The sequence below is a fragment of the Chenopodium album genome, chromosome 1 (assembly GCF_948465745.1).
Source record: "Chenopodium album chromosome 1, dcCheAlbu1.1, whole genome shotgun sequence".
In the NCBI taxonomy this organism is placed as follows: domain Eukaryota; kingdom Viridiplantae; phylum Streptophyta; class Magnoliopsida; order Caryophyllales; family Amaranthaceae; genus Chenopodium; species Chenopodium album.
The window spans coordinates 20,617,939-20,633,939 of NC_137834.1; the positions used below are offsets into that span (position 1 = coordinate 20,617,939).

The 16,001-nt window shown below is 36.7% G+C and overlaps 1 pseudogene; it reads right to left on the reverse strand.

The window, feature by feature from the left end:
- Nucleotides 1–4,893: 4,893 nt before the first annotated feature.
- Nucleotides 4,894–16,001, reverse strand: part of LOC145629211 (protein fluG-like) — a 155,318-nt pseudogene continuing 144,210 nt past the window's right edge.

Sequence of the window (16,001 nt, forward strand, 5' to 3'; positions counted from 1 at the left end):
GGACCCTTTAACATTGTTGAAAAGGTTGGCTATGAAAAATCCAAGGTTCTTCTAAGGAATGGAGTTTTTGCTACTGTTACATCATCCGATTAGGTACCTTGTTTCGAAGATGAAACTTGAGGACAAGTTTTTTTTATGAGGGGGGTATGATGTGGAATAATAATGGAAAATCTTACCTCTCTCAAAACTTTTAATCAATAGTAGTTTCATTATTATTTTAGATTTTGCTTACAAAGTTTTACCTTTCACTTGAAAGGGTTTTTCTTGTTATAAGCGGTTAGGATTTATTTCCTTATTTTAATCTTGTTATTAATTTTGATTAGTTTTTGAGTTTAGGATTAAGTTAATGAAATTTTATCTTTTTAATAATTTTATCTTTATGAGAAGTGTGTTGAGGAATTTGGCTAGTTGATTTATCTAGGACTTTTAATGTAATTAGAAACTCTAGTACTTATTTGTAGCATACATATTGGCATTTAGGCTCTTAATATAAATTAGTTTGTTAATTTGAAATTTATTAAGTTTTACGTAAGCTTGTGCTTGTGTATTCTTTAACTAGTTTAGGTTTTAAGCTCGTGTTGCTTAGTGTTTCTTAACCGAGACTCAAGATTCCAATCTTTTCAATTGCGATTGAAGGTTATGTCTACTAAAATCCATATCACTTTGTAAGCTTCAGAAAGAATGAGTCATTAAGAGTAGGTAAACCATAAAAGGCATGTACCATCCCATAATCCTAAGTTTTGTAATGTATCCTAATGAATGGAGCATCCCGATTAAGAAGATATGTACTGATGTGTAATGATGCTACTTTAGAGTTTTTCGGAAACTCCACTCTTTCTCCCCTTAGGTCTTGAATGTAATGCCCCAAATGTTAGAAAAATATTTTGGAATGTTCTTAAATTATAAATTATTTAATTTGGAGCCAAAATGAATTTTAAATTTTGGGGCCAAATATAAGAATTTGAATAATTAATTATTTTCGGATTTCTAAATCAATAATATAGGTTTAATTATCTGTTAAAGGTCGGCCCATATTTTATTCAATATGTATGTATTATACTAGCAATGGTAAGAGTTTTAAAGATAATATCTAATATACAATATGATTTACAATTAATTTTAGTATTGTTATCATCTTTTGTATAATAACTTAGTTTAATTATCATATTCAATTATTATATTTATTTAATTACGATTTTTGATTTTTTTTTTTTAAAAAACTTTTTTTTGGTCGTGAGTTAGTTGAAGATGGCATATCTATCTCATTGTTTTCATGGTTCTCCGAGCACTCTAACCACACTCCACACGACTCACCCTCCGTGGCAAACACAAGCCTTTGGGCATTTTTCTTTTGTTGATAGAACACTCCTATCATGCTCCCACCTCAATAAGCACCCATACTTGCCTTTCACACACATAAAAACATGTGACCCTTCCATGATACACCTTTAATTGACATGTCTTTTCCGGTCGTCTTCTAACATTGAAACATTAATGCCATGGCTACTCTCCAATGACAATCTAACCAACAATAATGCCTACCCCAAAGAATCACATCATCTCACAAAACCCATGTGATACCATTTCACTTGACATGCTTTTCACAGTCATGTTCTACCATTGAAACCAAAACCACGACTCTTCCTCAATGGCAATCCAACCAAGTCATACCTCCGTGATGAACCCCACCCCTCATGACTACTCACGTGTTCTCCAAGGTTACAAGGCACCACTCCATTATTGTCCCATGAACTTCAACTTGAGTTTCTTCAACAATTTCTCTATGGCACTCTCTCACACATAAACATGTATCCATCAATGACGTTAATTTTACTACCGAATATCAAGATGGGGAAATTCTTGATATCGTTCACTCCAACATCAACACTCCATAGATTTCAATCCTTCTATACCATCTTCCATGCATTGTTAATCAAACACAAAATTCAAGATTTTTCAATTTCAATAACAACCAATTGAAATCCATACCAAAGACTCAAATTTTGAACACCCACAACACCAAAATTGAAAATTTAACACCAAAATTCAATCATTGGACTTCTAATAACAAACAACAAGCATACCACACAAACTAACCCTAAAAACCGCCAAAACAACCTTGGCTCTGATACCAATTAAAAGGGATAACGAATGTGCTAGCTAGTTTCGATTAACGACACTTAACAACAACGAAGACGTAAAAACAGGCAACAAACCAGACAAGGAAAATTTACTGTGGGAAACCCGAGAACCGAGAGAAAAACCCAAGAACCCACCATGAAAGCTCCTGCCCCAAACTCACCCTCTTAAATACTATAACCCTAAGTGTTTGGGTTTACATTAAGGCTCTCTCTCTACATCTTTCCCTGCATCCTATTACTCTCTTAACAATGACAAAACAAGAGCATATATAGTGCAAGAGTACAAGGTCAATCAACGGCTAAGATTACATCCCGAGTGAATTAAAAAAAAAAATCACAGCGCTGAAATAGGGCCGAGGAAGCTGGTTCGATCGAATCTACCTTGAGTTTGGTCAAACCAGGGGTGGTTCATTCGAACCTCCAAGAAGTTCGATCGAACACTCGATTCAATAGAAAAACTCGATTTCCTTCAAATGGTTTGACTGAACTTTTCAAAAGTTTAGCCAAACTTTCGCACTATGCTAAGGAGTGTCATTTATGGCACTCATAGGGTAGTGTTTTAGGATATTTTCACTATATTTTTCATGCTTTTCTTTTACCATTTTGGTCATTTCTCCTTTAGTTTCTCTATTTCTTCTTCCTTCGTTTTTTACTTTCCTTTATGTGCTTTTCTTTGTGTTTTTCTTTTATATTGCTCTTTTTCTCTTCTATTTTCTCTCTTTTGTCTCTTTTGTAGGTGCCTAAGGACTTAGCTTCGCAAAGGATTCAAGAGGAGCAAAAAGAACTAAGCTAAGGAGATTCAAGCCTCTTGGAGAGGGCGCTCTACTTCTTCTCATGGCCGCGGGCGCGGGTCCTGAGAGCCGCGGGCGCAGGTTATATTCATCACTTTGGTGATTTTGGGCAGGAACTCTCCGCACCCTGGCCGCGGTCTAGCCACGGGCGTGGAGGATATAGAGAGACCGCTCCAGAATAAAGAGACCGCGACCCCCCTGCTTCACCTGGAACAGGGCATCTGCCGCGCCCTAAGCCGCGGGCACGGGTGGCATTGCCACGGGCGCGGGCGCAGGTTTTGCCCAGATTACCCGCGGAGTTAGTTATAGGTTCCGTACCCGGATCTTCTTGGAGAGGGCGCGACCGATCAGTTTTTCTTCTTTGTCTATAAATACTCTTGTAAATCCTTTTGAAGGGTAACTTTTAGATAATATTTCATTTGCTTAGTTTTTAGGGAGAGAAATTAGAGAGAAGTTAGAGAGAAAGTAGAGATTGTAATCCTTGGATTTGAATTGTAATTCAACATTGTTTCTTCAATCAAGTTTGGAATTCTTCTTCATATCAATCAAAGTTTGTGAGATTTCTTTCCTTTGAATTTACTTCAATTGCAATTTTCTTTTATGCTCGAATGTTTGGTTTGGATTTTGATTTAGATTTGAGAATTTGTTGATTGATTGTACTTCCTATTGATTTAGCTTGAGATTAATATGTTTTTGATTGAATTTGTTTTGGCTTTCAATTTCACCGTGATTAGTGAGTAGATTAGTTGCTAGGGAGTAGGGAAATCATGCTTGATTGATGATTTTTGCTAGTTGATGATCCTTGATTGATTGAATTGTTGCAATTAAATTGGTTGACATAGTTGTGCATGTGATTAATTAGACTAGGAGTGATCAACCTATAAGATTAATCTACATTTCATTGCAATTTTCAATGACATGAACAATTGATTTGAGAATTGCTTTAATTGATTGAATTTGATTGTGATTCTCCTTGTTAGCCATTCATAGTGAACCCTAGTTTGGTTTATAGGAGATAACCTTTGAATTCCTTTGATTGCAACTATTTTTTGTCCCTTGCAATGTTCGAATCAATTGGGTGATCATCAATTAGCATGATTGTTAAGCTTGCATGTGGAACCTATATCCCTAGTCTTTAGCAATTTGATTGAATTCTTTGAATTGTCTTGATTCTTGTTGTCTTAGTTACAAAATTCAACCACTAATAATTCTCCGATTTAGCTTAACATTAGACTATAGCATAGCTTCGATTCATTCCTTTGGGTTCGACCCTTAGCTTGCCTTTATACTCGTATAAGGTTTGTTAAGCGTTTACAAATTTAGTTTGACTAAGGGAGAATTAGATGACGACCTAGTTCCAACCCTTTTCATATGCGGATAACTCTTCTTATAATGGTCGTAACTCCCTCAATTCTCGACCAAATTGAGCAGATGACCAGTAGTTGGAAAGCTCTTGAGATGAGCTATCACCTCTAACTTGAATCACCTTAATATCATTTCTAGATCTTGAGATATGAAGGCATCCTAGCCTTTCATTGTTGCTTTATTTGCATCAATAAAACAATCCGTAGCTTAACTTCAAAACTATGCACCCCCTTAGATGTCTTGAACCGTTCTCCACACTTTTCAAACCCAACAAATATTAAGCTTGTTAGTACGACTTTTGTTTGGTGCAACATTCAAAAGGTTCCCAAGGATCACGTGCACAGAGCACATCTCCTAGCAACTCCGGCAACAGATAATTTATCTTCATATTAGTATAGCTTTGTAAAAAAAGATTTTTAAGACTTTAATTGTACGAGTTTATACTAACTACTATATTAAATCATTTAAGGTCAATGATTGAAACTTTGATATGCTAGAGATTTTTAACCTTTAAAAGTTGCTCTAGTTTCATAAAATGTTCACATAATAATTATTTTTTGTATATGTTTGTATTAGCAGATTACATTCATCGTTGAAATTTAAAATAATAGAAAAGTATAAAAAAAAATAAAAAAAATTTATATTTGAAAGTTTGAATATCCCTCTCTTTTTCCTTTTCCTTTGGTTACCAAAGTTGAAGGTTAATATCGATATATGAGTTGCTTGAATGCATCTTTATTCTGCGAGTAGTACGCCCCTTCAGCCTACAAAACATAAAACCAAATTCTTAATAATACAAGACAAAAGATACAAAGGAAATGAAACTCGAGCACTTCAGCATAAATTGGAAATGGTTTTATGTGTATATAAAAGTGCTCTACTGCTAACAACTTGTTCAAAATAATTCATATGGTGGTTGATCATGCTTCAAATACTTACAAACTTATATCATATAAATGGCCAACTTAAGAAGTATGGTAGAAGGCATTAAGATCATAAATTGCAAAGGAAAGAAAGATATACTATAAATGAGAAGATTACAATGGGGGTATGAGTTCCATATACAACAGCCTATTGTGATTAGTTGTACGTAATAATTATCAAAAAAAATTTATCCGGTTAACTTTCAAACTCCAATAAACTTATGTTTAATACAGTAACATACAAGCACATAAGTTCAGGAGAGTAAACTGTAAACTTCATACATAAGACCTTTGCCACTTTAAACAAAGAAAACTTATTTTCAAGAGGCAAGAAAATTTAAGAAAAAAACATAAAAACTTTGGAACTAGGGTAGATATTGAAATGAGCCTAAACTTTATACATGAAAAACCATTACCTATTGTAGCCTTCAAAACACACAAGGTTATGAAAGTGAAACATTGCAATCGAAATACACTTACCTTCCGAACTCCCTTTACTGCTGTCAATAGCTTCTCACCGAAAAAGTCTTTAAAAAAGGTGTCCTTGTGAAGAGCTTTTAAGGATTCAGCAAGTGATGTTGGAAGTCTCTGAAATTCACCATCAAGGCTAGAAGGGTTTGCTTCTGCAACACATTAATATAAAAAAATACATCCATTAACAAGCAAGTACAAACTCTATGTTATCAGGAGTGTCAATAATTCACTTCTTGTTCGTCTGCTTACAACCAAATTACTTTTTGAGGACTTTCGAAGGAAAAGTGCATACTCCAATATACAGCCTAGCACCCCCCTCCCTAACAAAAAAGGATACTCTCGCACAAGGGAAGAGTAGTTACCTTAGTCCTTACCCAACCCTTTCTAAAAGGGAGAGGGGAATCGTTTTGAAAGTACAATAGAAATTTTTAGTGTTAAAATTGTTATGTATGACAATATTCAACATTTTGTATTAGATTACGTTTAATTTAATTGCGAACACTTCCTTCACCTATACTTCATTTCAAATATCTTGTATACAATAAGCTCATACTTCAACTCTAGATAATCTTACCAATTGGAGGAGGCAAAGTAAGGTGCCTCCGCAAGCCATTGATCCCTGCAGCAATTATAGAAGCCAAACCCAAGTGGGGATTTGCACATCCATCAAAAGATCTGATTTCAAAGTTTCTTACAAGACCGTCTTCAACCCTAGGAGGGCAGGCAGTTCTCAAAGGAACTTCCCTGTTCTCTGTTCCCCAGCAATGATATGCTCCACTCCATGTGTCCGGTTGTATACGATCATAGCTATAGATTATAAATTTTAAAACGATTCAAATTAGATATTTTATTTCAACAACATATGATTCATGCATGTTAACTTATATGAAAGGTTACCTACAAGATTTTTGCTATGTAACATAAACCTAGATAATTTGATAAACAGCAACACATGGAGAGAGGAAATTAGGCAGATTATCTCTCTCTATATATATAAGTCATTAAAAGCTAAATAATGTTTTAATGAGCATAATATGTTCTTGAATCAAATGGTAACAATCAACGCCGAGGGAAAATACTCGTAAGGGGTAACAATTCTGAATATATGTTCAGGCTCACAAGCTAACTTATATGAGAAATGTAGATTAATGGTCATACTTAAACATTTGGAGAGTCTGCTCAAAATGTTCTACATTAAAATAAAATTGTCACGTATTAGGATTTGGAGCAGTAAATGCCTAAATGGCTGGAAGATGAAATAAAATACCAGCCATAAATTCCTGACCAACATTAGACATTCCATAGCCAGATCCAGCAGACCCAGTAAAAACATTTTCACCATTTTCCCATAAACTTAGATGCACATGAGATCCAGATCCAATGTCATCCAATTTATACCTAGGGTGAAAAGAAAGAAAACGATTAAGAAGTTGACACCAAGATGATAAACATAATGTCGAGAATATTTATAAGATAATCATCATAATCAACCTATACACACAAAAAGAACAGGGCTGGAAATTCATATGCAAATACAAAATTATTAGTGTATATGAAACTGAGTGTCATACAATCAACAGGTATGTAATAATAGTATATGATTAATTGAGAGCTGTAAGATCACATACTTTTTAGTATGAGATGCAACAATATAAGAATCATCAAAATATACTTGCCCCTCGGCCCCCTCACCAGAGAGTTGTGAATTTTTCTATTTTAGTAAACAAATGCGAGGTAACTTAGATTTGTGGTTGTGTGAACCAAGAAAGGAAATCACAATTGAAGTTCGAATTCAAGTATGGGACTACACACTTACAACAAAGGTACATCTAAATATTTTATAATTCACATCATTGGGATTCGTTGAAATAAGTTATTAATATAGTTTACTAGAAATTTTGTTGATAGCATCAAAATTCGTGTAATGGTTATATCAACTGACCCAACCTTCATATAGAATTAAAAACCATAATGGACTATGATATTAAATACTCTATACACCGTACAATTATATTTGATGCTACCAGGGGAAAAAGATTCAACAACAAGATCAACAAATAAGATCAATTCTCTTCTGCAAGTTACCAAGGGAAAAAAGGTTCAACAAAAAAGAGCTGCAAACAAGTACTTGGAATTTTCATAATAGGATGACAAGTTTTGCTTTAGACAAATAATTGTATTCATTATCTTGATTCACTTTATGTTCAGACATGACACTTACTTTGGTACAAAAGTTGCGAGCAATCCATGTTTTATAGCCACGCCCCTGATAGCTTCACGGGCAAAAACCAAATTATCAGCAGCACTGGTACAAACTATAAAGGATAAAGATGATTATATCATCATTATCATTATTAATTATTGTTTAGAATATGTAAATCCTTTGATTTACTCTTAATTTTAATAGTCAAAATATATCCCTTATAATTAGCTAACGTACCTAGTCACATATTGTATCTAGTCATAGTTTGGTATGTTCACTGTTCTAATCTTGTACTATATATACTCGTGTATATTGATCAATATAATCAAGCTTTCCAACATTCTCTTTCTCATAACTTTATCATGGTATCATGAGCTTTTGATCCATCTTTTTTTCTTGCTTCCGCTACTACGCCGACAAATGATGGTGACCATATCAAACTTTCTTCTCGGAAAGCTTCAAACCAAAATCACACTTTTCGCTCAACTCTTTTGGCACCCCATATTTCATATACCAAGAGATGTTATTGATATTTTTTTTTTCTCCAAACCCCTTACACGGAGAAACAAACCTTTTTCGATATCCAATAGTTTACCTACCATGTGTTACCATATACGAAATTCTCTCCAAAACCATTATGGAGAAACATAACATTATGTTCTAAACCACCATCACCACCATTATAATTTTTTTATCTCGCCTTCAATGGTGGTCAAGGAACCTCTATATTTTTTTCCCTTCCATTTGTTGCAAGCATACGCTAGCAAATTTGAAATTTCTTTATTTTTATTTTTTTTTTTGAATTTTTACAATCAACGGTTCATGTGGTTAAAAACCGTGAAAAACACCCATTAAATAACTTCTTATTCTCTCTCTACATAAACTATCTTTTAACTTCTTCACGCAACTCCTCCATTAAAAAAAAAAAAAAAAAAAAAAAAAAAAAAAAAAAAAAAAAAAACTCCTTTAATTTAATACACTTCCTTTTCTTTTTCTTCTTAGAGAAAATAAAAAAAAACCTTCTAATGCTCCACTCCCTCCATACCTTATTGGAAAATCGCAATGCAATGCAACCTTTCTCACCACCACTTCAATTCCTACATTAAACAAGATTTGAGATCTTATATCCAAGATCGGTCACTCGTTCCGAATGTCCGTCTTGCGGGGGCGTATTGCAAGAATTAAGGGCTCAAACTAATTGCAATCAACCCACAACAATGAAGAAAATGCAAGCACAACAACTAAGAACAACCATGAAGAAATTAAAGCAAATAAAAGGGAGACAAAGTTACCGTGGGAAAACCCGAGAACCGGGAGAAAAAACCCACCTTGCACTATGGAGTAGTATTGATGATGAATGAAATCAAGATTACAAGCATGAATTGTATTGAATTCCAATGCTCCTCACAAAACCTCTCATAAACCCTCTCTAAGTGTTTAAAGTTTGTGAATACTTGACAAGGAAGCTAAGAAAAATATATATATATATAGTCTAGGAGAATAAAGACAATCTAAGGGCTAGCAATTAAACAAGAAGCACGGGCTGAAATCGAGCCGTCGAACCAGAACAACAGGGGGTTCGGCCGAACCTACCCAGTGTTCGGCCGAACTTGAGGTGGTTCGGTCGAACCCCCTTTGGTTCGGTCACTCCTCCATTTTTGCAAAATTTTCATAACTCTCTGTCTCAAGGTTAGACCGAACCTCAGAAATGCTTTGGACTATGTTCGGTCGAACTTCCTTCAACAAGCTTCCTCTTTGATTCTTCCTTATGCCTCCATATATTGATGCATCTCCACACTAATCCTAATAATCTCCCACTTGGAGATAGGATCAATAATGCATGCACCATAGACATCCATATATACACTCCTTCCTCAAGAACACTCAACACATTCATCAAAACAATTTTTTCATCATAGCGCAACACTCCATCAAGTTAATGATGGAGTCCAATTGAGGTCCTACACAACCTCAATTTGTCACTAGAAACAACCTTAGTGAGCATATCCGCCGGATTCTTTGAATCGGCAATCTTCCTCAAACACATCGTGCCATCCTTCACCAAACTCCTAGTGTAGTGATAGCGTCTCTTGATGTGTTTAGTGCGATAATGAAACATAGGATTCTTAGCCAATTGAACCGCACTTTGGTTATCACTATACAACGCACAAACATCTTGTTTCATTCCCATTTCTTCAAGAAAACCCTTCAACCATTCCATCTCTTTTCCCGCTTCCGACATAGCCACATACTCGGCTTCCGTCGTAGACATAGAGACACACTTTTGGAGCTTGCTCATCCAACTAATGGTTGTAACACCAATAGTATACACATACCCCAAAGTGCTCTTGCTTGAATCATAACATCCACCAAAATCGGCATCAACAAAACCTTCCAAGACAACTCTATTTCTTCCAAAGCAAAGAGCCATACTTGAAGTACCCAACAAACACCTCAATAGCCACTTCACGGCTTCCCAATGTCTCTCACCCGGATTTGACATGAACCTACTCACAACTCCCACTGCGTGAGCAATATCGGGCCTCGTGCAAATCATAGCATACATCATGCTACCAACGACCGAAGCATAAGGAACAATGGCCATTTTGTCCTTCTCTTCCCTTGTCTTTGGGCAATCCTCCTTTGTCAACTTGAGCTCACTTGAAAGAGGTGAGCTTCGAGGCTTAGCATCCATCATGTTAAATCTTTTTAGCACCTTCTTGACATACTCTTCTTGAGATAACTTCAACACACCCGTTGAGCCATCTCTAGAAATTCTCATGCCAAGTATTTGCTTGGCCTCACCCAAATCTTTCATCTCAAATCTTCTAGACAACTTCTTTTTCAAGCCATTGACAATTTGAATACTAGTTTCCGCAATCAACATATCATCAACATACAAAAGTAAATAGATATAGCCATTGTCATACCTTTGAAAGTAGCAACAATGATCACCTTCCGCTCTCACGAAACCATTGCCTAGCATGAACTTGTCAAACTTCTTGTACCATTGTCTCGGAGCTTGTTTCAACCCATATAGACTCCGTTTGAGCTTGCACACCAAGTTCTCTTGACCCGGAATTTGAAACCCTTCCGGTTGCTTCATGTAGATTTCCTCCTCCAAATCACCATGTAAAAACGCGGTTTTTACATCCATTTTCTCAAGAAATAAGTTCTCCGAAACCACTATAGCCAACAAGATCCTTATAGTAGTCAACTTCACAACCGGAGCAAAAATCTCATGATAATCAATGCCCTCCTTTTGTGAAAAACCTTTCACCACAAGTCTTGCCTTGTACCGAATTGTACCATCTGGTTCTTCTTTCTTTCGAAATATCCACTTGCACAAAAGTGCTCTCTTGCCCTTAGGCAATTCAACCAACACCCAAGTGTTGTTCTTATCCAATGAAGACATCTCATCTTCCATTGCTTGCTCCCACTTCAACGAGTCACCCATGCCCATTGCCTCTTGATAACATTCCGGTTCACCGGAATCCGTCAACAACAAATAATGCAAGGATGGAGAATATCGATTTGGTGGCTTGATTGGTCTTGATGATCTCCTCACCGTTGGTGGTGTAGAAGGCTCTCCTTGAACCACAACGGGCTCACCCATAACTACTCGTTCATCCGTCTCGAAATGATCATCATCATCCGAATCACTAGAATCCGAATCCACCGGAACATGAGCACCATGTTGAGGAGATGCTTGTTGAATTGGCACCTCAAATTCTACTTGTTCAACCTCCTTGCCACTTCTAACTTCACCATCTAGCTCAACATATTTCCACTCATCTCCTATTGATTCTCTCTCCACGGATTTTCCACCAAAGTTGTCCTTATACAAAGAAATCTCATCAAAGGTAATGTCACAATGCCTAACAATCTTTCGATTCTTAGGATCCCACAATCTATAACCGTATTTCTCACATCCATACCCGATGAAGTAACATTTGATGGCTTTTGGGTCTAGCTTATCTCTCTTCTCGGATTGCAAATAGGCCACACAACCAAAGGTCTTCAAGTGAGTGTAGGACACCTCCTTTCCACTCCACTTCTCCTCCGGTATCTTGAAATCCAAGGGCACCGAAGGTCCACGGTTTATCAAGTAAGCCGCGGTACTAACGGCATCCGCCCAAAAACATTTTGGGAGGCCCGCAAACAACCTCATACACCTTGCCCTCTCAAGTAAAGTCCTATTCATCCGCTCCGCTACCCCGTTTTGGCGAGGTTTATCGGGAATGGTCCTCTCCAAAACAATGCCGTGCTCCTTACAAATGTTTTTGTAAGCTTCCAACTCATACTCTCCTCCATTGTCGGACTTGATTGCCTTAATCTTCTTGCCCGAAACATTTTCAACCTCCGCCTTCCAAGTCTTGAACTTCTCATTCACTTCCGACTTGTGTTTCATGAAATATACCCATACTTTCCGGGTTGAATCATCAATGAAAGTAACAAAGTAGTGAGAACCACCAAGGGACTTGATGGGGTATGGGCCCCAAACATCCGTGTGCACAAGTTCTAGCTTCTCCTTCTTCAAGGACCGTTTGATTTTTGTGAAAGACACCTTCTTTTGCTTTCCAAAAACACATGTCTCACAAAATTGCATGTCGATTGATTTCAAACCCGACAACTTACCCTTTGAAGCTAGCAATTTCATCCCTTTCTCACTCATGTGACCAAGCCGAGTATGTCATAGCTTAGTCTCATCATTTGCGGTTGTAGCAATCATGCTTGTACACCCTAAGGTAGTGTACAAAGTACCGGTCTTCGTGCCTCGAGCCACCACCATAGCTCCCTTTGACACCTTCCAAGTACCCTCACCAAACATGGTTCTAAAACCGCTTGAGTCTAGTTGAGCCACCGAAATCAAATTCTTCCTTAGCTTAGGTATGTACCTAACATCTTCAAGCTTCCATGAGCTCCCACTTGAAGTCTTGATCATAACATCTCCCTTCCCCACAATATCCAACGATTCATCATCCGCAAGGTACACCTTTCCAAACTTACCACTCTTGAAGTTTTGAAAAATCTCCTTACATGGAGAAGAATGAAATGAAGCTCCCCAATCAAGGATCCAAGACTCAATAGGACTATCAACGCTCAAGATCAATGCATCACAAAGTTCATCACTTGATGCCAAGCTAACCGATGAACTAGCATCATCATGGTTCTTGTGGTTTGAACCACCCTTCTTCTTGGGATTAGGACAATCCCTCTTCGTATGTGCTTTCACACCACAACCCCAACACACAATGTTCACCTTTCCTTTCGACTTACTCCTCCCTCTAGACTTCGATCTTCCCTTTTGAGCACCTCTTTGTTGTCTTCCACGTCCCCTACCTTCACTAGAATATGCACCACCCGATGACTCACCCGAGTTCTTCCTTCTCAAGCTCTCACTCAAGATTAAGTCCCTCACATCATCACATTTCAACTTCGTATTCCCCGAGGAGTTGCTAATGGCGGCTACAACGGTATCCCAACTCCTAGGCAACGATGATAACAAAATCAAGGCCTTCACTTCATCATCGAATTTGATCTCAACCGAAGCTAGTTGAGAAATTATCGAATTGAATTCATTTATGTGTTCCGGGGCAAAACCACCATCATTCATCTCAATTTCAAACAAACGACGCATCAAGAACACCTTGTTTATAGCCGATGGTTTCTCATACATATTGGTCAATGCTTTGATCACACCGACCGCCGTTGTCACATCTTTGACATTGTAAGAAACACTCTTTGCCAATGTCAACCTAATCACTCCAAGAGCTTGTCTATCCAATATTTTCCACTCTTCTTCCTTCATACCCGATGGTTTATTAGAAAGAGGCAAAAATAGGTTCTTTTGATACAAATAGTCCTCCATTTGCATCTTCCAAAACCCAAAGTCCTTCCCAGCAAACTTCTCAATTTTTAACTTGCCTTCCTCCATTGCAAATCAAACACACAAAGTTCACAATAGGTTTTCAACAACAAAGAATGCAAATTGACACCCAAGATTCAATCTTTGAATACCTAAAGACCCAAACTTTGTAACTCAATCACAAATTCAAGTTTAACACAACCCAAAATCACTAAAACACCAAAGATTCAACCTGGCTCTGATACCAATTGAAAGGATTAAGGGCTCAAACTAATTGCAATCAACCCTCAACAATGAAGAACATGTAAGCACAATAACTAAGAACAACCATGAAGAAATTAAAGCAAATAAAAGGGAGACAAAGTTACCGTGGGAAAAACCGAGAATCGGGAGAAAAAACCCACCTTGCACTATGGAGTAGTATTGATGATGAATGAAATCAAGATTACAAGCATGAATTGTATTGAATTCCAATGCTCCTCACAAAAACTCTCATAAAACCTCTTTAAGTGTTTAAAGTTTGTGAATACTTGACAAGGAAGCTAAGAAAAATATATTTATAGTCTAGGAGAATAAAGACAATCCAAGGGCTAGCAATTAAACAAGAAGCACGGGCTGAAATCGAGCCGTCGAACCAGAACAGCAGGGGGTTCGACCGAACCTACCAGTGTTCGACCGAACTTGAGGTGGTTCGGTCGAACCCCCTTTGGTTCGGTCACTCCTCCATTTTTGCAAAATTTTTATAACTCTCTGTCTCAAGGTTCGACCGAACCTCAAAAATGCTTTGGACTATGTTCGGTCGAACTTCCTTCAACAAGCTTCCTCTTTGATTCTTCCTTATGCCTCCATATATTGATGCATCTCCACACTAATCCTAACACGTATAAAGGATAAAGATGATTATACCATCATTATCATTATTAATTATTGTTTTGAATATGTAAATCCCTTGATTTACTCCTTAATTTTAATAGTCACATATTGTATCTAGTCATAGTTTGGTATGTTCACTGTTCTAATCTTGTACTATATATACTCGTGTATATTCATCACTATAATCAAGCTTTCCAACATTTTGTTTCTCATAACTCTATCACAAACACTGTGTCCCAGTGCCATCTCAAATTGGCCTTTCCCTGATTCGGCATGTATCTAAAGCATATAAGGAATAAATTACCAAAAGAATATCTGAGTTAAGGCATTACACCAATAAAAAGAAGAATTATGAAAGAAAAAAAAAACACGATAAACGCATTACAGTTCAATGGCAAACAATCATCATCCAGAACATTTTATAGTGATAATTTATAACCTTTGGAATTTGATGAACTAAACCCTACCCATCAATATACTATATAGACACTCCTAACATTAAATTATTAGTTTCTTATAATTGATCGACGGAGACTCGTGTCGACTTTTGCCAAACGGAAAATATTCCTAGCATTCAGTAATTAGTCTATTGAATCGTGATGACACTAATTACTAAGGCAATAGATGAGCTAAAAATTATATATTAATTTCTTCACAATGGCAAAGCATTTGGTTAAACACCCTGGCTAGTGGCTACCCTCTCATTTGGTTGTTACTTCATAAAATGCTGGGCATACTTTGCATTAGAGAAGAAGCATTTTCCCCTCCATTTTTGGATTCTTGATAAGTTATAAATATGTTGGAGAGGCGAGAAAGTTGTTGATATTGACATCTAGGCTTGTAGATTATAATTACACATTTGGGTTGCATATGATAGTGCATGTTACGGGGTACCTTGTAGCTATTGATGCACAATTGCTCTTAAACTATTTCCTACAAGGCTTAGCGATGCTTATGGTATGAAATTAGATTTTGTTTTTCAACAAAATTTACACATTCGATGTAAGGTACCTTGATTATGCATTGGTAATAAGAAACACCAGAAGAGAGACAACTTCTAAGTCCTACTTCCAATCATGCACTCCCAATTAAAAATAATCTACTCCGTACCTGCTCCACTGAAATATCCAAAGACTGAAGTGCTGTAAACATTCTTCACTTCCATCCCTACAAAAAATTTCAATATTAAATACCTGATACTATAAAGTCTATAATATCTTAAAGCTTGTGGATATTAATGAAAGAAAAGTGAATTAAAAGAATGGAAGAATTAATGTATTAACCTTGTTACTGGTTTCAAGATATAAAATTCATTCTCAAAACCTGCATTCATTTCCTAGACATGATAAACAAAACATTTAG